The sequence below is a fragment of the Zingiber officinale genome, chromosome 6A, assembly GCF_018446385.1.
Source record: "Zingiber officinale cultivar Zhangliang chromosome 6A, Zo_v1.1, whole genome shotgun sequence".
NCBI classification, from domain to species: Eukaryota; Viridiplantae; Streptophyta; class Magnoliopsida; order Zingiberales; family Zingiberaceae; genus Zingiber; species Zingiber officinale.
Window position 1 is genome coordinate 134,235,194 of NC_055997.1, and position 22,647 is coordinate 134,257,840.

At 41.2% G+C, this 22,647-nt stretch overlaps 1 protein-coding gene and 1 pseudogene across 3 annotated transcripts in view; both read left to right on the forward strand.

Annotated features, from left to right (window-relative positions):
- Nucleotides 1–8,828: 8,828 nt before the first annotated feature.
- The window catches only part of LOC121998229 (transcription factor GTE1-like), a 48,650-nt gene continuing 34,831 nt past the window's right edge, over nucleotides 8,829–22,647 (forward strand). For 2 of the 3 annotated variants that reach the window (XM_042553033.1, XM_042553035.1), the window contains exons 1-2: nucleotides 8,829–9,034; nucleotides 9,967–10,046. The gene's annotated coding sequence lies outside the window, so the exon portion shown is untranslated. The remainder of the gene's footprint in view (nucleotides 9,035–9,966; nucleotides 10,047–22,647) is intronic. The other variant, XM_042553034.1, reaches the window with a different exon arrangement.
- Nucleotides 12,543–15,316, forward strand: LOC121995371 (annotated as a pseudogene).

A 22,647-nucleotide genomic window follows, 5' to 3' on the forward strand; every position in this document is an offset into this window, starting at 1 on the left:
ACTGGACCATCAGTCACGCCGAGCGGCGTTTATATGCAACTACCCTCCGCTCGGCCTCCACGGGGGTAGCTATAACGTCAGTCAACGCCAACATTCCTCGGATCTCTTCGAAATTTGCACCAATCTCCATCATTAAGGCCGAGCACGCGCTTATTAAATGCGATCCAGTAGCTGCATGCCACGTGGCGATGCTGCCGTCATCGTACGACGGCGGCGTGGTGTCCGACGGGATCGAGGCGGTTTGAAATGGATGGTGCGATGCGTGCTCCGGTTCTCGCGACCTGCATCCGACGGTGGAGGCCGCTCGGGCTCCACCCTATAAAGCCTTCGCCTTCTCCCCCTCCTCGCCGCATTTGTGCTCTCGTGTGCCCAGAAGCTTCCTTTGGCGTTTCAGTGCTCCGGCGGTTTCGGTTCCCCTCTTTCCGGCGACTCCGTATTCCTCGTCGATCTTCATTCTTCTCTGTAAGACTCTTCTTCTTTTCTATCTTTGATTCTTGTGTTCTCTTTGCGTTTTCCCGAGTTTTGGTCCTCTGGGCACTGCTTCATTTGTCATCCTCTTCCTTCCATCATCTGCTTTTCTTCGCCTTTTGTGATTTCATCCGCTCAGACAATGGCTAGTTCCTCTTAGCCTCAAGACCAAGCCCTCGGCCCGTGGTATACTACCATGGAGTCGCGCTTCGATCGGCGTGATGCCGATATTCTGATGGACACTTTTGAAATCCATTCTGATTTTGAACTCATCTTACCCTCCCCTCCGCTCGGCCACACAAACCGCCGCGCGGAGCTTTCTGTGTTTTCCGCGACCAGTTCACAGCCGGTCTGCGCTTTCCTATCCATCCCTTCATCGTAGAAGTTTGTAATTTTTTCAGCATTCCGCTCGGAAGCCTAGTCCCCAACACCTTCCGCCTTTTATGCGGCGTTGTCGTCTTGTTCAAAATCCACAACATTCCTCTCCGACCGAAGGTCTTTTACTATTTCTACTACCCTAAATAGTCCGAGCTGGGCACTTACATGTTCCAGGCTCGGCCCGGTTTAGTTTTCTTCAATAAACTGCCCTCTTCCAATAAACATTGGAAAGAGTTCTACTTCTATTTTCGTCTCCCCGAGCGGACCTCTTTCCGAACTCAGTGGCAGGTCGGACCGCCAATCTCCCCAGAGCTCAAAAGGTTCAAGACCCGACCGGAGTATCTTCACGCTGCCAACATGCTGGTCGGTCTGAAGTTTGACATCAATAAGTTCCTGCCTGAAGGGGTGATGTACATATTTGGCCTGAGTCCGATCAGGACCCCCCTTCCGAGCGACTTCGGTAAGAATTTTATTTGTGCATTCGCCTTGATTGCTAACTGATTTTCTCCTTTTTCCTTTGCAGCAGACATCGTCATGGAGTCCGTGATGGCCGGCATTTTGAAGAGGAAAGCGGCGGCGCTCGAGGCCGCAGCTGCCAAGGAGATGGAGCCGCTTGGCATTGAGCCGGTCGGCTCACACGAAGAAGAGAGCGACACGAATGCGGGGGAGTCGGCCGCGTAGGCTTCTCTCCCGGAGCCGGCGGTTGGCATAACTTCCAGCCGACGGCCTTCCGCTCGGGAGGAAGGCTCTGCTCAGGAGGAGGAGTACCCTCTTCGACAAAAGAGGCGCCAGCGGAGACACCCCTTCGATCGGCCACTTCCGCGGTCCAGCCGTCCAAGCGGACCACCGCAGATTCCCGCGGCAAAGCCCTAGAGGTGGAGGCGATTTCGTCCGATCGGACTCCGTCCCATCTGGACGCGCCCGCGGACCCCCTCGAGGCCGTGCCTGTCAGCGTCCTTCCGCCTTCTCCCCGCCGAGTTCAACGCTCGGCCATTTTGTCCCAGATATCGGCACCGGCCTCCGATCCTTCTCCAGCTTCCGCCCAAACGACTCCCGGTCGGCACCGCACCATCAGGGTCTCCCTGCATTTACCCACCGAAGAGCTGATGCCTGAGTCCGATCGGCCAACCGCGCCCGAGCACATGATCACAATGAAGGGGCCCCTAGCCGAAATGTGAGCCGACGCTCGGGCACGTGTCGCAATGATTCCGCTCAGCAATCTGGCCAATAGCCATATGCAACAGGCCACCGGGGTAAGTTTTGTTTTATTTGAAGTCTTCTGCGCATTCTTTCCGATCGGCCACTAACAATCTTGCTTATTCCAGAGATGGGTGGAGGAGATCGCTGTCTCCAATCGTCTGGCGATGGTGGACGAAGAATTAAAAAGGCTAAGGAGTTCGGGCGGCGCGCCTTCCCAGGGTCCATCATATGCCGAGCTGCAGAGGGAGCTCAAGAAGACCCAAAATCTGTTGGAGGTCGAACGGAAGAAGACGGTCGACCAGGCTCACACTCTGGCCGAACTTGATCGCCAGAACAAATCACTGGATCTCAAAATAAGTCTGGCCACCGAGCGGAAGAAAACGGCTATCTCCGATCTGGAGAAGAAGAATGTCGAGGCTCGGAGCCTGGAGCAACGGGTTAAGGAGCTGATGGATCAGCTGGACGGCGAGAAGGCGAGCCGCTCGGCCGAGGCAATTAAGCATAAGGATGAACTGAAAACTCTGCAGGAGTCCCTCGCAGCCTCCCAAGTGGCCTTCAAGGAATATCAAGAGGTTGAGTCTGGCTGAGTCGCAGCCCTGAGACTGAATTACATCCGTTCGGAAGAATTCTCGGAGAAAGTCTGCGAACGGATGTACACTACCTTCGAGCTTGCTATGACTGCCACCACAACTTATTTGAAGTCCAAGGGTCATCTTGCCGACTCCGTCCTCATCCCGGCCCAAGACCAAGCGACGCTCCTCGGCACCATCCCCTAGGACATTTATGATTTCCTTGAGTAGAAGTTTTTATGTATTTAGGCCGCTCCGCCAAAAACTATCCTTTTATGCAGTTCGGCCGCTTGGCCTTAATTTCTCTAATGCTATCCTTCTGCTTTCTTTTTCCTTTGCTAATCAATACGCGTGCTATCCGCTCGGCTCACCAACTACCGTTGTTCTTGTTCCCTCACTTCTTCTCGTTATTCGCCTCTCATCTCACCTTTCTTGTGTTCGAAAGGGATTTTTTACTAAGTATTTTGCATAGCTAGTCCGCTCGGTTGAATATATCCTGTTTAGCAAATGGGATTTTCGCCAGATGTTCACGAAGTACTTTTGGTTACTTGAGCGATCGGCCAAACGACTTAAAAGTCGACCTCTTTATTGTCTTCTTCCGGCCGGAGGGTTTATAGTCGCCGGCGCGACTCTCGATTTTTAATGTCGGAGCTCGACGGTCTTCCGGCCGGAGGGTTTATAGTCGCCGATGCGACTCTCGATTTTTAACGTCGGAGCTCAACGGTCTTCCGGCCGGAGGGTTTATAGTCGCCGGTTCGACTCGATATTTAACGTCGGAGCTCGACGGTCTTCCGACCGGAGGGTTTATAGTCGCCGGTTCGACTCTCGATATTTATCGTCGGAGCTCGACGGTCTTCCGACCGGAGGGTTTAAAGTCGCCGGTTCGACTCTCGATATTTAACGTCGGAGATCAACGGTCTTTCGGCCGGAGGGTTTATAGTCGCCAGCGCGACTCTTGATTTTTAACGTCGGAGCTCGACGGTCTTCCGGCCGGAGGGTTTATAGTCACCGGTGCGACTCTCGATTTTTAACGTCGGAGCTCGACGGTCTTCCGGCCAGAGGGTTTATAGTCGCCGGCGCGACTCTCGATTTTTAACGTCGGAGCTCGACAGTCTTCCAGCCGGAGGGTTTATAGTCGCCGGCGCGACTCTCGATTTTTAACGTCGGAGCTCGACGGTTCTTTCGACCAGAGGGTTTATAGTCGCCGCCGCGACTCTCGATTTTTAACGTCGGAGCTCGACGGTCTTCCGGCCGAAGGGTTTATAGTCGCCGGCGCGACTCTCGATTTTTAACGTCGGAGCTCGACGGTTCTTCCAACCGGAGGGTTTATAGTCGCCGGCGCGACTCTCGATATTTAATTTCGGAGCTCGACAGTTCTTCCGACCGGAGGGTTTATAGTCGCCGGCGCGACTCTCGATTTTTAACGTCGGTGCTCGACGGTTCTTTTGACCGGAGGGTTTATAGTCGCTGGCGCGACTCTCGATATTTAACGTCGGAGCTCGACGGTCTTCCAGTCGGAGGGTTTATAGTCGCTGGCGCGACTCTCGATATTTAACGTCGGAGCTCGACGGTCTTCCAGTCGGAGGGTTTATAGTCGCCGGTTCAACTCTCGATATTTAACGTCGGAGTTCGACGGTCTTTCGGCCGGAGGGTTTATAGTTGCCGACGCGACTCTCGATATTTAACGTCGGAGCTCGACGGTCCTTCCGACCGGAGGGTTTATAGTCGCCAGCGCGACTCTCGATTTTTAACGTCGGAGCTCGACGGTCTACCAACCGGAGGGTTTATAGTCGCTGGTTCAATTCTCGATTTTTAACGTCGGAGCTCGACGGTCTTCCGTTCGGCTGACGATGCCCTATACTTGTGCTAATTTTCCGATTTTTTACTCCTGCATTTCAAATATACAGCCAAACGGAAAATATACAACATGCATTACATTGGCGCACCTTTCACCCCGCCCGGTAAGGCTTGAGGTGGTTTGCGCTCTATGGTCGATCAAGTCCCACTCCATCTTCCTCCGAGCGGATCCTTATCTTCGCTCAGCCTCCTGACTCTGGCGTCGCTTGTTGCTCCAGTCGCTCGGCTCGCGCCTTTTGTTTCTGTTGCTCCACAAGCTTAGCTGCTCTTACCTCGATCAGAGCGTCGAGCTCCTCCGTGGAGAGCATCACCGTATGCGGCCGTCCAGCTTCGTCCATTGCTTCCGCTCGGATGCAGGTGCGTTCCCACAGACGGCGCCAATTTGATCCTGTCCGAATGCTGAATCAATGGACGCTGAGCACGTGGCGCTCTCCAAACTGATGACGCGGATCTCCGACCGGCCGTGTGGATCTCCGACGAACCTGCAAGGAAGTCGGGCCGGGAAGGGGTTCCCGACGACGACCCTCCGACGCTCAAGTCAGGCAAGAGGAAACTATGAAGTGGCTTTGAATATCAGAGAATGCATACCTCCGTCGAAGTCTGCAGGCTCTTATATAGAGCTATGAGGAGGCTCATGCACGCCTACCGAGGTGTACACGTATCCTTTACCATACCTTAGTATGGGCTTGTCAGAGGAACATGTCTGACACCATACTGCTACAGTCCGAACACCTCTCGGATGGAACAGCAGAACTTTCTGTCGCAAGATTCTGCGTATGGCTTGATCGTTGAACATGCCTGTTGTCAGAAGATGTTCCCCCAATGTCCCCTTGCCCTTGTCTTCTTTTTCCCACGCCGAGTGCCCAGCCGCTCGGCTAGACGACCTTGTTCACCATGAGCGTCGGAAACCCGAGTTCGCGTCGGGTTGTCTTTGATTCCGCATAGACCCCGTTCGGTCGGTCGGTCCCCCCTCTCCGGTCGACCGTTTGACCTTGGACCTCCATGTGGCGTTGACTCCCCTCAAAGGGGTCCCGCGTCCGTACCGCCGGATCAGATAGTATTAGAAGGGGAAAAAAAGTGAATGTATATAAGGGCATAAATATTGCAAAAAATGATTTTAAAAAAAATAAAGATAAAGTTTAAAAAAAGAAATTAAAGTTTTTTAAGAATAAAAAATATTTAAACTTGACATGATTAATAAAAAAATAAAAAATAAAAATTAAAACATTTCTAATTAATATTTTTATTTCGATAATAAATATAGAATAACTATAATTCCTATTTAAGGTTTATTTTTTTATTTTGAATATTTATTTTCATATTTACGGAGTGGAATCTATAAAAGCAACTGCAATTTAGAGTTTTATATTTAATTATATTTGAATTAATATAATTTTTTATTTTACTTCTTCTTGAGAGATTTTGATGCGGCCTTAATTGTTATCAAAGTCGAAATCTAATAGTTCAATTTCAATACTATTTAACTTCATTATCTATCATCCTCAAATTTCAACTTTATGACTTAGTTACATTATGATATTTAATTTATTTATATTTTTCTTAGTCAATATTTTTTTAATTGGTATTAATATTTAACTTATGTCAACTAATTCAAAAAATAATCGTCATTATGTTTTTATTTTCATTTGTCCTTGAATTCTAATAAATTCATAAAATCATCTCAACTCTGTCATCATCATGTATCATGAGCCTCCTCAGTCCTATAAAAAGAGAAAACCATTATTGGGCTCTAGCAAAAAAAAACAAAACATTGAAAAAAAAAAAAAAAAAAAAAAAAAAGAAAGAAAGAGACGGTGAGAAAAAAAACAGAGAAACAATGTTGTCGAAAAAAATAATTTAAAAAGTACATAGTAGATTTTGTATTGTTTCTAAATGGATCGAGTGGACTAGAAATTTGACAAGACAAGAAGTCTAAATAGATCAATTAAATCAGATAGTTGACAAAGATCAGATGTCATAATAAGTCAATCATGACAGGATATTAGACAAAGATAAGGAGTCCAAAAGAGGACCTTAATCTCTGAGAGGACAACTCTTAATTTGGGAGGATAGCCTCTTGCAATTTAGGCGATTGATTTCACCAAGCGACCAACATATATTTTAAAGTCAAAGTCAAAGTCAAATAGGTATTAAACTAGCGTCCACGCTTGTAACAAAATATTTCACCAAATTTAACTTTTGAGTCATAATCTTAGAAAAGCAACAGTTGTTTAATTTTTAATTATTACTCAATCGTATATTCCCTTATATTGTTTTCATTTTGAAATGTTACTTTGTACTCATTTTTATTTCAAAATATTGAGTTTAGGTTAAGAAAATTGCAGGATCCAGAAGGAGCTTATTCATTATCTATCAACTCTAATTAAGCCACAATTGGTCTATGAGATGATGTTAGTGTTGGACAATCTATCCCGTTGAAGATTGCTATAGGAAATTACAAGGAAAAATTGTTGAATTAAAATTATATGAAATCAATCTCAGACTTATCTGCTGAGTTTTGAATAGATAATCTTAAGTTGTTGGTGCTAGGGGTATTAGATAACAGAACCTGATTTTAATGTTGGCAAATATTCAAAGTTAAAATATATTGTTATTCTAAGGAGTTTGACTAAATGTACGAGAAAGTCCTAGTTATGATTAGTTAAAAACTTTCTAGTCAAATGAACTGGGCAAAGAAGTCTTAATCAAACTGACTATGTAGAAAACTTGGTAGATTGAGGGGGTTGGACAGAAGTTACAAGAGTTGAGGATACTAGATGAGAATTTTTAGGGGTTAAGGACACCAGGCAGAAGTCTAGAGAGGGTCGAGTATCGGACATCTAGCAGGAAGTCCTGAAGATTAAGATCAAATGCAGAGCAAAAGTCCGAATAGGTCTGAAGGACTATATGTTTAGTAAACAGATAATTTCTCTTGAAAGGAGTGAGTGAGGACATATTCGCTAAGAGGAAATAGTACATCAATCTAACATAGAATTTCATTGAAAATCTAAAAGACAAGACCAGACAATTCAAATTAGATTGACTACTTTGCACTTTATTATTATTATTATTATTATTATTATTATTTAGTGCTAACTCTGTGATGCAAGAGTTAAATTTTGGAATCAGCTGATCCAAGCATTTGGAAGAGATTCAGACACCCTAAATCCAGTCCGACAGTACGATGAGGTGGCAACTTTTGATTGGCCGAAGCACATTAGCTTCCAGGCATCTAGAAGGGATACAAACGTCTGGATTAGGATAAGTTTTGACGGATAGAACTTCACTAAGATCACACCGTATCAACCTTGATTGAAGCGGCTAGAAGGGATCCAAGCGTTTCAAAAGAGTTATAAAGAAGGGTTCGACCAGCACCTCACTCATCAATTTCTCTACGACTTTCGTATTTGTGCATTGCTCCAAAACTGCTCTACGACACTGAAATACTACTCCAATAACTAACGCTCAAGATTTTACATTATTCGATTGTTCGTATAAGTTTTATTATCATCTTTAATTGTATTACATATTTGTACTCTTTGTGGTTTTAGTGAATTACCAAATGAAATCAATCAATGATCGTGGATCTTAGACTAGCAGTCGCTGGATTGTAAACCAAGTAAAAATAAATGTGTCAGTCTTGTACTTGCTATATTTTATTTTCCGCTACATAATCTCGAGTTTCTTCAAGAAAGTGAAAAAACGACGTATGTTCATCTTTAACCCCTACAATTGATATCAAAGTGTGGACATTTTGAATTAGTGTAACTACTGTTTGAGTAATTATTTTTAGTTTTTAAACTTGTTCAAAATTATCATAATACTATTCGAGTTGATTTTTATTTTTATTTCTTTATTTTCACACTATTAATTTAAGACTAAGTCTTGACACTTTGTTCTTCCATGGAAGGCTTTGGCTATTCAAAAGACCGAATAAAATTATTCAAATTACTTATTTAATTGATATTAAATAAAGATAAATAATTATTTACTAATGAAATTTGTTCACGAGAATTTATGTATAACCATAATATAACATGGTGACAAAAGATGAATATATTTGTCCTAACGTCCCCGCCAATCCGTCACATGACCAATACAGAGGAGGTAAATCATGGACGGTTATTAACCTTTTGAATAGTGACTAATATATAAGAAAAATATTTACCTCGATTTTATTAAGATTTAAATCTTAAATTTTATGATAACATCTCATCATGTGCTAACCAACCATTGTACATAACATGATCCAACCGTCCCTGTCATTAGCATTCGACGGACGAGAACGTCGAATCATTTCGGCTAGGGGCACGGACAAGGATCGGACGGTCGAGTTCCTTAGCTTCCCTACGCGTTTCATCCAGCCCTCCGCTACTGTGGCATTCGTAGGGTCACGCGAAATCGGAAGTCGGAACTCTCATCCCTTGTCTTCACTAGCCGCCTTGGCGCCTCGCCGCCGGTTGACGAAGAAGCGGTTTAGATCCGCCGCAGGGAGGAGTAAAGAACTATTCCTTCCTATTCCCACACTCCTCTCCACCGGTCCGACACTTCCCCCTATTGCGGTGAGTTCCGACTAACATTCCTCCCTCCTCCTCCTCCATACCAGCTGCTTGATATTTACACCCAGCAGTCGTACCTTCCTCCGACATCTTCTCCCCTTCCTCCTCCATACCAGCTGCCGAATCCTCGAACATTGCGCTTCGCGTTCCCATCCGCCGCCCGAACCTTCTACTATTTAGTCCTCCTCCTCCTGCCACCGCCATATCTTTGCCTTCCTCCTCCATCGACATCACCCCACCTCACCTCCTTTGTCGACGTCCATGCTCATTACGTTTTTGATCGATTCTAAAAACATCAGGATGTTTTAAACACTTCCTTCAAATTTATTTCATAAGCAAGACTTCAACTTTGAGAGTGACACAAGTAGAGCACGCTTAAAGCTGATCCTTGTATGATTTCAACGATTGAACACCTATGGTTTGATTTCTTTCACTAAAATTCATCTGATTAGAGCAAGGTGAAGCAAATCTCTAATGTACCCTATGAATAAGGTGGAATTCACATGCTGATTAAATCATAGATTAGCTTATGTGCCAATCATAGTTAAAAGAGAACACAAATTAATGTTAAAAAGAACTACTAGACAATTTTAATCCCACTTAATTGTTTGTTTCAATCATGTGGATGTTCTATTTGGATTCTCTAAGTGTGATTTAGTCATGTTTAGGTTAAATATCACCACTATATGTTATATAATTATGCTTAATTGTAATTTATTTTGTTGCCATATTTTACTCTATGCTTGCCTAAGTGGACAAATTTGCAAATTTAATTACAAATAACCATCTATATATTTTTGTTGTGTGTCTTAAATTAAAAGTTGCTGGAGTCTTAGCCTCTTTGCATAGACCTTTTGTTTGCCACGAAGTAGAAAAAATGATTTAAGGGAAAGTTGATATTTGGTTAAACTAATTCTTCTTTTCTTCAAACACAGAAGATAGCAATCCACTCAACTATCGCATTGAGAAATTCTAGACGTGTAAATTTGTTGTTGCTTTTGCAAATCGAACAAAGGTATCTTACAAACTCCTACCTTTTTTTTCTTAGTTGTGTTTCTTTCCTTCCAAATGTCAGTTGCATATCTGTCTTTGTAATAGAGGATGCACTTACTTTTGTGTTTTGGTGATCTTTAGTATTGTTTTCTTAGTCATGTAAAATTAGTCTTCTTTGGGCCAAAGGTTCCTTTTGGCTGCATCTGTGAAATAATCGAGTACCAAATAGTAAATAACTAGTTCAAAGGAATGACTATTTTTTTTTTTGGATGGCAAAAAAAAGTTTCCCATGGATATTGGGCTAGAAAATGATCAATATATAACTTTAACCTAAAATTGTTCATGATCTCATTTTTTTTTTAAATTAAAATTTTTGTATGGTGCATATTTCTTTGGTAGAATGGCAATTTTTTCATGTTACCTTTCGTGGTGCATATTTCCACTTGTAGGTTTGTTGAAATATTTTGTTGTTTAAAGAATTTTGTATATTGTGTTGGTGCAATTAGGTCCAACTTGGTCCTGATAGATGAAGGATTGCCTTTTGATGTTTAAACAATATGATGCTGTAATCATGTCATGGGCAACATAATTGAGGTAAGTATAAGTTAGGATTGATGTGTAAGTAGGTCAAGACTGATTGAACACTTGACATTGGACAAAGTGCAAAAGGGTTAAGGTTGACTAGATATTTGAGAAGTCCAATAGGTGTTAGCATTAGTTGAAGTCAACCGGTGTTGATAGTGGGTCTATGTAGAATGGATGTTTGGTAGTGAAAGTTCACCTGATAAAGTTTGACCTGAGATTAGGTAAAGGGGGAAGTCCTCGAGATTTGATTTATAGACATTGGAAGTCTTTGTAAGTCGAGGTTGAATTGTACTAGGCAAATGAGTGAGTCCTAGAGATATTGAATCTCTCAGCTTTAGAGTTGGATGGAGCCAAGGTATAACTGGACTGATGTAAGGTTTCAATCAGTTGCGTAGGTCAGGTAGTCAACTTAGGTGGAAATGCTAGCAAACAAAATTTTTTTATTCAGATCTATTGAGGTATCGCCAATCAACATTATTATAATCATTAAACAAAATATGATTTGAAGAAGTCGACATTTATCACCTAGAATCGACCAATGATGGCAGAATAAAATAGTCGCTAGAAGATTCGGTCAAGGATAGATAGTGGATAAATTGTCTACCAATGAAATAGTTAACAAAGGAAATGGTTGCGAGCTAAAGGAATAGTCAAATTGATCTAGATAAGTTGACCATGACAAAGGAATAGTAAAGAATAGTCGGTTGATGGTAGAGAACACGATTGATGACAACCAACAGAAGGACCTACTAAATCTTAGGGAACTAATTTAATTGATTTGGATTAGTTGACTGATGATAGAGAACAGTTGATTGATGACTTAGCCAACAAAATCCAAGTGCACTGCTCGTGATCTAGATGAATTGGTCATGAGCTGATTTGGATCAAGAAAATTCTAGAAATCAACAAGTGACTATAAAAGGAGGAAGGCTTGGTTTGACATCATGTTATTGAATGCCTCTTTTAAGATTTTGACACAACTAAAAACACAATTTAAATATAACCATAAACTTACTTAAACCCTTCGCCTAACTCATCAAAACACTTAACTGCCTGGGAGACGAAAGTCCTAACAATCTCCTCGTTTTGATGAATAACAATTCGATTAAGTTATTTAAAATATGATGCAGAGGATCTACAGATTATTATTATTATTTTTGATAATTTTTATTCTTTTGGTATTTAAGGTATTTTAGGTGTTTTAAGTATTTTTGGTAATTTCTATCTTTTGTATTTTGTTAGATTTGAGTCCGTTTAGAATTTTTAGAATTGTGAGTATTACTATTTTTTTTCTTTATTTTAGAATTTCTTTCCTTTCTTCGCAAGATAGGAATTCAATTCCATATATTAGGATTTGTTTCATTTCTTTTATTTTTGGGTTTAGAGTCTATATAAACATTTGTTTAGCTGTATGAGAAATAATCCTCTGTTATTAAATAATATTTCCTTTTTTGAAAAACATAGAGGACGGTGATTTTCTCTTCTTGTCTTCTCCTCAATTTCCCTCTTCTCGTTAGCCCGCACCTGCCCGATGTTAGTTGGTATTAGAGCAAGGTGCAGACCCAATGGAAGGTCGTCGTGCTCGTGGTCATGGTAGGCAGGTTCCGATGGAGGAAGCCGAGCACCATGAAAGACGGTTGAGGATTGAGGACTTGCAGAGGCAAGTCACAAATAGAGAATATTGTTGATTGGATCAACAAAGTGGAGCATTGGTATGGTAGGAGCACTTGGAGGAGGTAGCCGCCTCCTTAAGGCTGGGGAAGCTCTGTGTGGACTCGCCGACGAGGAGGGAGTTGGGTGGAGGCATATTCACGACCATCCACTCACGCTTCCGGGCTTTTGCTTGCTTGGCGACATTAGCATATCGTCTGCAAAACATAGTCGTCTTTGGGATGAAGTTTGAGTGTAGCTAAAGGAAAGAGACCGACAAACCATGGCCAAGATCAATGATTGGGATGGTGGGAGCACTTGCGACGCTCACGAGACCATAACCAAGTTCCAGATTGCCATCAAGCTTAAAGGTTTAGCATTGGCATAGTGGGAGCACTTGCGACGCTCACGAGACCAACAAACCAAGGCCAAGATCAATGATTTGGAGAAGATGAAAGGTCAATTTCTTTCCTTTAGCTACACTCAAACTTCATCCCAAAGACGAGTAAGGTTTTGCAGAACGATACGCCGAGCAAGCAAAAGACCGGAAGCTTGAGTGGATGGCCGCGAATATGCCTCCACCCAACTCCCTCCTTGTCGGCGAGTCCGCACAGAGCTTCCCAGCCTTAAGGAGGCGGCTACCTCCTCCAAGCAGAAGAAAAAAAAGGCGTCACCAGCACCCTTGCTCAGTACAACGCTGGCAGCTTAGGTGCCGGCACGGGTGGGCGTCAAGATGCTTTTGAGCTGAAGGGACTCACCCCTTCTGAGATGAGCCAACTTCTTACTAGGCCGAGGGAGCGATTCTAGGAGGAGCTAGAACGTGGCCACTTCGGCGGTAGATTCAGAGGGTATGGTGGTGGAGGTGGCGTCCGTGGAGGTTTTCCCAACCGTAGGTCTGACGAGGCGGATGATTCGTGGGGCAATGATGGAGGTGGATGGAGGGGTTACAATGGTCAGCGGAGGGGGCCTAATAGGGCTTCAGATTTTGACCAGCCATCTAGGGCTAACAAGGTCAACACCTGGGGTTTAGGAAGAAAGCATTTGTTCCTCAACTGTCTGAGGGTGGAAGGTGGGATTTGTATAGCTTTGTGGGTGGTGGCAGTTCATCTAGGGATGATGAAGTAGGTAACTGGGCTGCCGCAAAGAAGACAGTGGCATCTAATTACCCTAGCTCTTGATCTAGGTATGGGGATTATCATGCCTTTTCTGATTCTGATCAATGGGGTAGGGATAGAGAAGGATCAATACCGAACGATCAAGGAAGGCAGAAGCTTATTTTAGATCCACCAAAGAGGGATGTTACTGCATCGAGTGAGCCTCCAATAGCATGACCAAGTCTGTTTGGGGCTGCATGTCAGAGAGGAGATTTTAGCAGAGAAAGGCCTGGACTGCAAGAGGTTGGACTCTGATATGGACATAAAGAAGACCAGCAGGCCTACTGGTTCACATTGAAGCAGACCTAGTGCACAATCAAACAGGGCTGGAAGTCAATGATCACAATTAGTATCTGCTGCAGCAGAAGTGACAGTGATGTCTTGACCAAAGACTAATCCTTTTGGGGATGCAAAGCCGCAAGAGATTCTCTTGCATGAGAAAGGTATAGATTGGAGGAAAATTGACAAGGATCTGGAACACCATGGTGTGGAAAGATTTGAGACTGATGAAGAAAAGGTGCTGAAAGAAGAATTTGATGAGGATGTCTTGGAAGAAAAGGAAGACAACAATAAAATTTTTCTTGAGACCATGAATCACAACAAAATCAGCCATTATGCTTGGATTCTCTTTCGTCGACAGATGCAGAAGGTGCTAAACAATCAGATGACAGGAGACAACAACCTGCATCAGAGATGCAACTTGCTTTACCCAAACCAAGGAGGCATAGATTGGCTTCAAATTTTCAATTTTCTGTTCCATAACTGGAAAAAGAACAGCTGACACTAGAATTACAAGAGGCCTTTAAGGATGGGAAGATGGCGACTTTGCTACTCAGCATGATGAAAATGAAGGAGCACTTGTAGCATACAAAGAATCCAGTGAACTGAGTTCGGTGGAAGGCTCAAAAGAGTTTATGATCACATTATATCCAGTTGATCCCTTTAGAAGGAATAGTAGCGGCAATGGTATGCCAGATGTGGTAGCTTGCAATAAGGTGAAAAATGTTCTACGACCTTTTCAGTCACTTTGCAGGAAGCTGTTATAAACTGAGGAATATAAATCAAAAGAATCAAGCAAAATAAAGAGGGTTGACCTGACTACTGCTCAAATTATTAAAAAGAACATTGGATGGGTTAACAGTGGTGGGCCAATCATAGGAAGTGTTCCTGGAGTTGATGTTGGAGATGAATTTGGGTACAGGGTGGAGCTAACCATTGTTGATCTTCACCGGCCATTTCAAGGAGGTGTAGATGCAATAAAGAAAGCTGGCATATCAGGTGCAACAAGTATTGTGGCTCCTGGAGGTTATAATAATGACATGGATAGTACAAATGTCTTGATATATTCAGGTTCTGGAGGAAATCCTGCTGGTCCAGATAAACCACGAGAAGACCAAAGACTTGAACGTCGAAATTTGGCACTGAAGAATAGTATTGACACAATGACACCTGCACAGTTATTCATGGATCAAAGGAAATGAAACCAGGAAGTTCCCATGATACAAGTCCCAAGCAAGTCTCGACGTTCACATATGTTGGTCTTAAAAAAAGTGTGTAGACTACACTGTCTTTTCTAAGGAAGTGCTGAAGGAGAAATTTAAAGGCCTTTGCAAGGTCATCAAGGAAGTGTTGGGTGACAAGGTGGAGAATGTGGGTGTTTCTGATTGTGTGGTTGACTCGCCTTGTTGTCTAATCATGGGAGATTATATAGATTCAACCAATTTTGATAAGGAGGTGAAGGTCTAGTTGCTAGTAAATTTTGCCGATTTGGTGTAAGATGATCTTCCTCCTGGACTACTACCTGACACTACTCTGAACTTGAGGACAAGTTCTTTCAACTCGGGGCGACTGATGCAGGAGGATATGTAGATTTTTATTATTATTTTTGATAAATTTTATTAGAAGGGGAGCCTTGGCGCAACGGTAAAGTTGTTGTCATGTGACCAAACGGTCACGGGTTCGAATCCTGGAAACAGTCTCTTGCAAAAAACAGGGTAAGACTGCGTATAATGGATCCTTCCCCGGGACCCCGCATAGCGGGAGTTTTGTGCACCGGGCTGCCCTTTTTGATAAATTTTATTCTTTTGGTATTTAACGAATTTTTAGTGTTTTATGTATTTTTGCTAATTTTTTTTTTTTTTTTTTTTTTGTATTTTTTTGGTTTTGAGTCTGTTTAGATTTTTTTAGGATTGTGAATATTAATGTTTTTTTTGTTATTTTAGAATGTCTTTCCTTTCTTCACAAGATAGGAATTCGAGTCCATATTTTAGGATTTGTTTCCTTTTTTTTTAGTCTTGGATCTAAAGTTTATATAAACATTTGTTTAGCTGTATGAGAAATAATCCTCTATTATTAAATAATATTTCCTTTTCTTTTTTGGAAAGACATAAAGGACGGTGATTTTCTCTTCTTGTTTTCTCCTTAATTCCCCTCTACTCGTTAGCCCGCAGGATAATCACTATCTTGCTCAGCGTCAAAATAAAAGTAGCATGTAAGGAAAGTTTCAAAATCATGACAAGCTCCCTTCACCTAAGCTTCTCCGTTGCCTAAGTTCCCTTTGAATTCAGATTTTTTTTGAAAAATTGCTATTTATGAATAAAGGCTAACTTAATCTCTTAATTCCCTATCAAAAGAGTGTACCAAAAATTGTCTAAAATACCCATTAGACTTGGTTTAAAACCTCATTTAACCATAAACCATGAATTGTTTCATAATTGCAAAAAGTATTAGTTAACTAGGGTGCCATCAATCGACTAGTAATTTTGTTTCAGTCGACTACAATTCTAAGTTAGCTTATATACCAGGCTTTGAAAATGTGTAAAAATTTTTAAATTTTGTGGAAAACTTCTTTTTATGATTACATATAGTAAATTTTTTTTTCATGAAAACACCTTTCAAAATACTATTTGGTATCAATATAGAAATTTTCTCAAAAAACTAATTTTGTATTAACTTTTAAAACCATGCTTAAAAATCAACTATTTAAAATAGTAAATTACAATTTCTAAGATAGAAATTTGTTTTCAAAATAAGGGCAATGGTCATGGATCAAAATCTCAAGTCGTGTTGAAATTTCAGTCTTTGATTGAAACAATATTGTTTCGGTATCGTACCGTTGTTTCGATGTAGTGCTGGTATGGATTGGAGTTGAAGAAGGAAAAGATGAAGCATAGGAAGGAGGCATTGTTTGTGCTGAGCATAGTTTTAAATCTTGTACTATGTTGGGAGAAATTGTTAAAATACCATTCCGGTAAATTATTGAAATTCGATTCTCCTTTTGCTTCATCTCCTTTCTCCAACTTCCAATCTGTCTTCGACACCATGCATATCTTTCTAGTCAAATACAAAAATTACGACATAGCTCGAGATTTTGAACCTTAGCGTTGAGTGATATCGAAATTTAGTGATTTACTAGAACAATACATTTAGATCGTTTCACTTGATACAGGACAAGATTTCAAACCATGGCAATGGTTATACTAAGTTAACCATATAAATAAATATGAATTAGGTATAATACGATTGACTCGAAGGTCTTCTAATTTCTAAGAAGTGATTTTGATACCCAAAACAAGTTGAGTTGAACCATGTTGACTAGATTAAGTACTCTTTTGGTATCAATGTGTTGGATTGTTTTGAATTTTCCTTGTTCTCTAGCTATTAGCTAAAACAAGATTTTTCTTTCTCCACCCTTGTAACCTAAACCCTTTTTACTAAAATTCATTCTTTAACTACCGATTAACATATTGAGGATTGTGAGCCTGTAGTAAATTTTTGTAATGCTAATTTCAAAGAATCGATATCTTTTTTCAGTGATTCATTTTCTAATTTTATTTCCTCAATCCTAGTATCATACAATTTATCACAAGGTACTATAAAATTATATTTTTCTCCTAACATTGAATTTTCTTTTTTCGATAATTTATTTTTCTTTTTAGTTTTATTAAGTGGTCTATTTAAGGAATTAATTAACTCAATTAATTCAGCTTCACATGAGGAGGAAAGAGTTTACCTCACCATGTCGGCTGAATTATAACCGTTGTCTCTCCTTATCAGATGGCTTCTTGTCTTCTTTTTCAAGTGAAGAATTTGATTCAATCGTCTAGCGCCATAAATGCCTTGTTTGCTATACCTTCCTTTTGTTTTTGTGTCAGCTACCACCTCTTCCTTTTGTTTTTTATCATCGACTTGGACAAAGACAACATATTATTATTATTATCTAATAGAAAATTGTACCCTTCTTCTATGACTATTGCCGTATGGATGTCAAATATGAAGAACACCATTTTTCACTTCCACAAACGGAAGTTTCCCTCTAGCTTTGGAATTTGAAATCTATGTCCAACCATTTGCTTCATTGGCTGTTAGTCCTTTGCATGTGACAATGCTCCAATACCACTTGTTGGATTGAGTGTCGTTGTGGTAGAGGGCAATGGATATCACTTCTTGCAATGTTAATGTTCTACAATAAAATATATGCAACGGAAAAGTATAGAACACAAAACAAAAACTCAAACTAGATTGTTGAGTTGATTTAATGTGGTTCATGATTCCCTAAAATTACTACATTCATGATGGCCTATGATCCGTTAGATAGATCACTTCCGAAAACACTACTATATTTTCTTCTTCTCTATAACACTAGAGGGGGAGAAACCTCTTATAGATCAGCAAATACAGGAAATACAATAAAGGAAAAATGTTCCACAACAAAGCTTTTAGGGAGGCAAATATTTAGCATTGTTTGCACTTGATGGATTATGATTCTCACGGTCCCTTGAGCTCCTTTTGTAGTGATCCTCGAATCCTGCTATTACGCTGATGTGGGACCATTAGTTGATTGATCATTATATTAGTTGACTATTTTCGATTAATGGCTAATTCACAAATGTTATTTGTTAAGTCTTCCATCTTCAATTAGGTTGAATTAGCATTGTTTGCACTTGATGGATTATGATTAATGGGTCTAGTGGCTAGCGCATGAGGTGTTGCCACAATGAGGTCTGGGGTTCAAATCTCGGCAAAGCCGAGTAAATACCTCCCTTATGTATTAGTCACTATTCCAAAGGCTAGTAGCCGCCCGTGATTTACCTCCTCCGTGTTGGCCCTGGGACGGGTTGGCGGGGGCGCTGGGGGCGAGCGTATTCGCCTTTTTGCCACAATGAACAGATTGATGAGTGCTGAGTCAACTAGAAAACATTTTATTCTCAGCAAAAATAAATTCCAGTTGACTGGAAAACATTCTATTTGTTTGCCAAAGTTGGAATCAACAATTGACTTATTGTTACACTCTAATTGACTATATAATCCAACTAGACCAACTTGGTATTGGACTACTAGTTGACTTGACTGGTCCTCAATTATCAGTCGATTGAACAAATCATAAACCCTAAAACACTTGAGATGTGGTTTTCTCAACCACCAAGTTCCCTCGACTTCAACCAAATCTGCGGTCGAGTCTACCTAAGTTGTCATCTACCATTGTCTCTTGAATATAGATCACTCCACTGACTTCTCTCGTGGAGTTTTCTCCAAGCCTTGAGGTTTTCTCCTACCAAGCTGTGTCCATTGGATGCTCCGAGTCCTAGGCTCTTTCTCATGTCATCCTTCAAGTCTTTGCTTACATAGGTCACCTCCTTGGTTTGCTGGTATTGGAATTGACTTGACTATTCCTCAATTATCAGTTGATTGAACAAACCATAAACCCTAAAACACTTGAGATGTGGTTTTCTCAACCACCAAGTTCCTCTGACTTCAACCAAATATGCAGTCGAGTTTACCTAAGTTGTCATCTACCTTTGTCTCTTGTATACATATCACTCCACTCGCTTCTCTCATGGAGTTTTCTCCAAGTCTTGAGGTCTTCTCTACGTCCATTGGATGCTCCAAGTCCTAGGCTCTTTCTCATGTCATCCTTCACGTCTTTGCTTACGTAGTTCACCTCCTTGGCTTGCTATATTCCAATGCTCCTCGTCCCCTTAGATGCTCACACTATCCTTCTCAATTTCACGGACCTTGAGCCATCAAACCATTACTCATCTTAACCATACCGAATCATCCTGTATACATGGTAGATCTGTGCAACTAAACACACAAGTTAAACATAATCACAAACCTAACCTAAACCCTCCGCACAACTCATTAAAACACTAACTGATTAATTACAGAAGGGACGAAATTCCTAATAAGTATTGGTTATGTGAGATCTCTAGGATTACGTAAACTTTAATGTAATTGGGGCATGTTTGTTGGAAAACAATTAAGATAATCTTCCAGTCTTTTATGTATGGTTGGTTATTTCAAATTAATGCTTAAATAAAGTTTAGTACTTTATCTTGTAAAGCATTTACACAAAATTTATGTCAAGTAGTGGTATGTCGAATTGAATTGAGGTTGGTCTTCTCACGTAGACAACCTTCATTACTTTATTAATGAAGATGAGACAATTTTAAGCTTAATTATCTAAGATGACAATTGAGAGTTCAAGCTTAAAATACTAAAATTGCCACTATCAATGATCATTAGATGTAACCATAAGAATATATCACTCAATCTATCTTGAAGCCATATTGGACTTCCAATAAAGAACAAGTATGTGTGAACTCATGATAAAGAAAAGTATGAGTGTGAACTCAAGTTAGACATTTGGTATGTATGAATGTGCATACTAATACAAAAAGCTAGTACATATACTCATGTTTGAAAAGCAAAGATATTATATGTTGTGATTCATACCACATGCTAAATGCTACCAATGATGGGAACTCAAGTATGTTTGTGTTTTTTTTTAATGTTTGCATCTCAAAGTGTTACTAAAAGATCATACATATAATTCAGGACATTTCTAGAAAAGCAAACTAAGTAGAAATTACGAGAATCAAGATGATGGAAGACTATGAGTTGAAGATTATCATGTGATATTCATTAATTGGCTGATTATGTTTATTTATATGATGAAACATAATTAGGAATACAAAAAATTGAATAATGAGAATGAGATATAAGTTTGTGATAAATGATCTCGAGTACATTATATTAAATATGCTTTGAAGTTTTTCCATTCAAGAAGTTATAATTGTTTGGTATAATGATAAGTGAGCGAGTTTCAGAATGAGGTTTGAATGTGTAATAACACTATTGGAACATTTTAACTTTGTCATTGCCATCTTGATAAGGATTAGTTTCACATCTAATGTGGTGTAACTGTAAGGATACCTTGTGGTCAAGACCAAAAGAATTATATATTAATTTAGTTGTATATTATAAGTAGAGGTGTTAAATGGGTTGGGTCGTTTGTGACATGTCCAAGCCCAACATGCTATGGTTCGTGCTCAACACAACTCAAACATATTGATCTTGTTCTTGGTTCGACCCAAAGTAGGGGTTCTTGTAAGTGCAGGTGTGGGTTTGGCTCTGTGGCTTGAAAAGGGGGGGGGGGGGGGGGGGCTAGCTTGATAAAATCCATAGGTCGAGTTTGGCCTACTAATTTTATATATAATCTTTTAAAATTACTTATTGATATAAATAGTATTAATAAAATTTAATAAAAAGTCTCTTTTAATATAAAAAATCTTATAATATTAATAAAAAATTAATAAAAATATGTTTTAATTTTTTACTATTTTATTTAATTTTAAAAAATAATTTAGTGATTCTTATATAAAATTTAGCCTTGGCGACTTTGGGCTGTTTAGGCTCGTCGACACCCCCACGCCATAAGCTTGAGCATATTTGCTAATTAGGGCATTTTGGGTTTTGCCTAACATAATTTGAAATGAGGTGGGTTTTGCTTGAACCAACCTACCTTTTAAAGTGCTTGTAGGGCTCAGATGGGCACAAGCACAACCCTTTAACAACTCTAACTATGCATAGGGAACTTAATTTCTTTTTTTAATACAGATGTCTATATAGTGGAATCCTATTTCGCTGCATATTCTCCCTAAGTGTTGTCCTTATTTAGTGCCCACTCTCTACAATTGACCTCGCAAAATAGAGAAGTTTCTTTTATGTGTGTAACTCATGGAATGAAATTTCGTACTGGGTGAACTATACGGGCGGAATTTATCATTCCACCTGTCATCTCACACTGGAGCTTAACATTGCAGGCTGTCGTGCTTGTGAACTTGCGGAGGTTGTGTTGAACCCCGTGGTAGTTTTGATGTGATCAACCAAGTTGGTTAGGTTCTGCGTTTTGTCTGATCCCTGTGTCTGAGTGTGCAGGAACTTAGGAGCACAGGAAGTCGAGCGGAAGACGCAGCTGGCGAGAAGGACGACACGGGAAGGGAGCCGACGGGCTCGGTGCATCCGAAGGACGGGAGAGCACGAAGAGTACGTGGCAAGCGTCTTCGCTGGCGATCGAGCGGGAGGAAGCCCGCCGAGGAGAAGGCCGGAATCGGGTTCGGGTGAGCCCTATTCCGAGCGCAATCACCCAAGGAGTCGACCGAACAAGTCAATCGAAGTCGATTGTCGGCCGATCAACCTCGATCGGCCGATCAACCCTTTCAGATCCGGCCACCGCTGGTGACACGCCGGCCACGCCCAACCGTGGGAGCCGATCGTCGATCAACCTTCCGATCGGTCGACCGAATCAAGTCATCTCAGAGCAAGTCGAGCAAACTGATCGGCCAACTCAGCAGGAGACCGTTGGCGGATCGGCCGACCGAACAAAAGGATCGGTCGATCAACCCAAGCTCGATCCACGAGATCGCACTCACGCGGTCGGTAGTACAGGTTCGGTCCGATCAACTGGGATCGGTCGACCGATCCCTCTCGGGTCAAACTTGATCCCGAAGGATCAGGTGAACTGATAAGCTCGAGAACCCCTATATAAAGAGGGTCTCGGGTAGCTCTTAGTTATATCGAAAACAGTGAACGAATACGAACGATTTCGAAATACAACTCCTGTACTCTCATTTCCTAAGCAACAGTTCTGTGCTCTTCAAGTATAAAAGGCTACTCCGCCTTCAGAGAAGGAGACTTCTTTTAGTGCACTCTCTTACTGTCTTGGATTAACAACCTTCTTGCTTGTAACCAAGTAAATAGCTGAGTCTTATATTTCGTTATTTTAGTTGCTGATTTAAATTCTAAGTTGAAAGCCTTGAGAAGGGTTTAGTTTTTATTGCAGGCAATTCACTCCCCTCTTGCTGGTCTCCGCTGAACCAACAAGTGGTATCAGAGCCCAACAGCCTCAGAGGGACTAACCGCCATCTGAAGCACAAAGATCAGAACAATGGC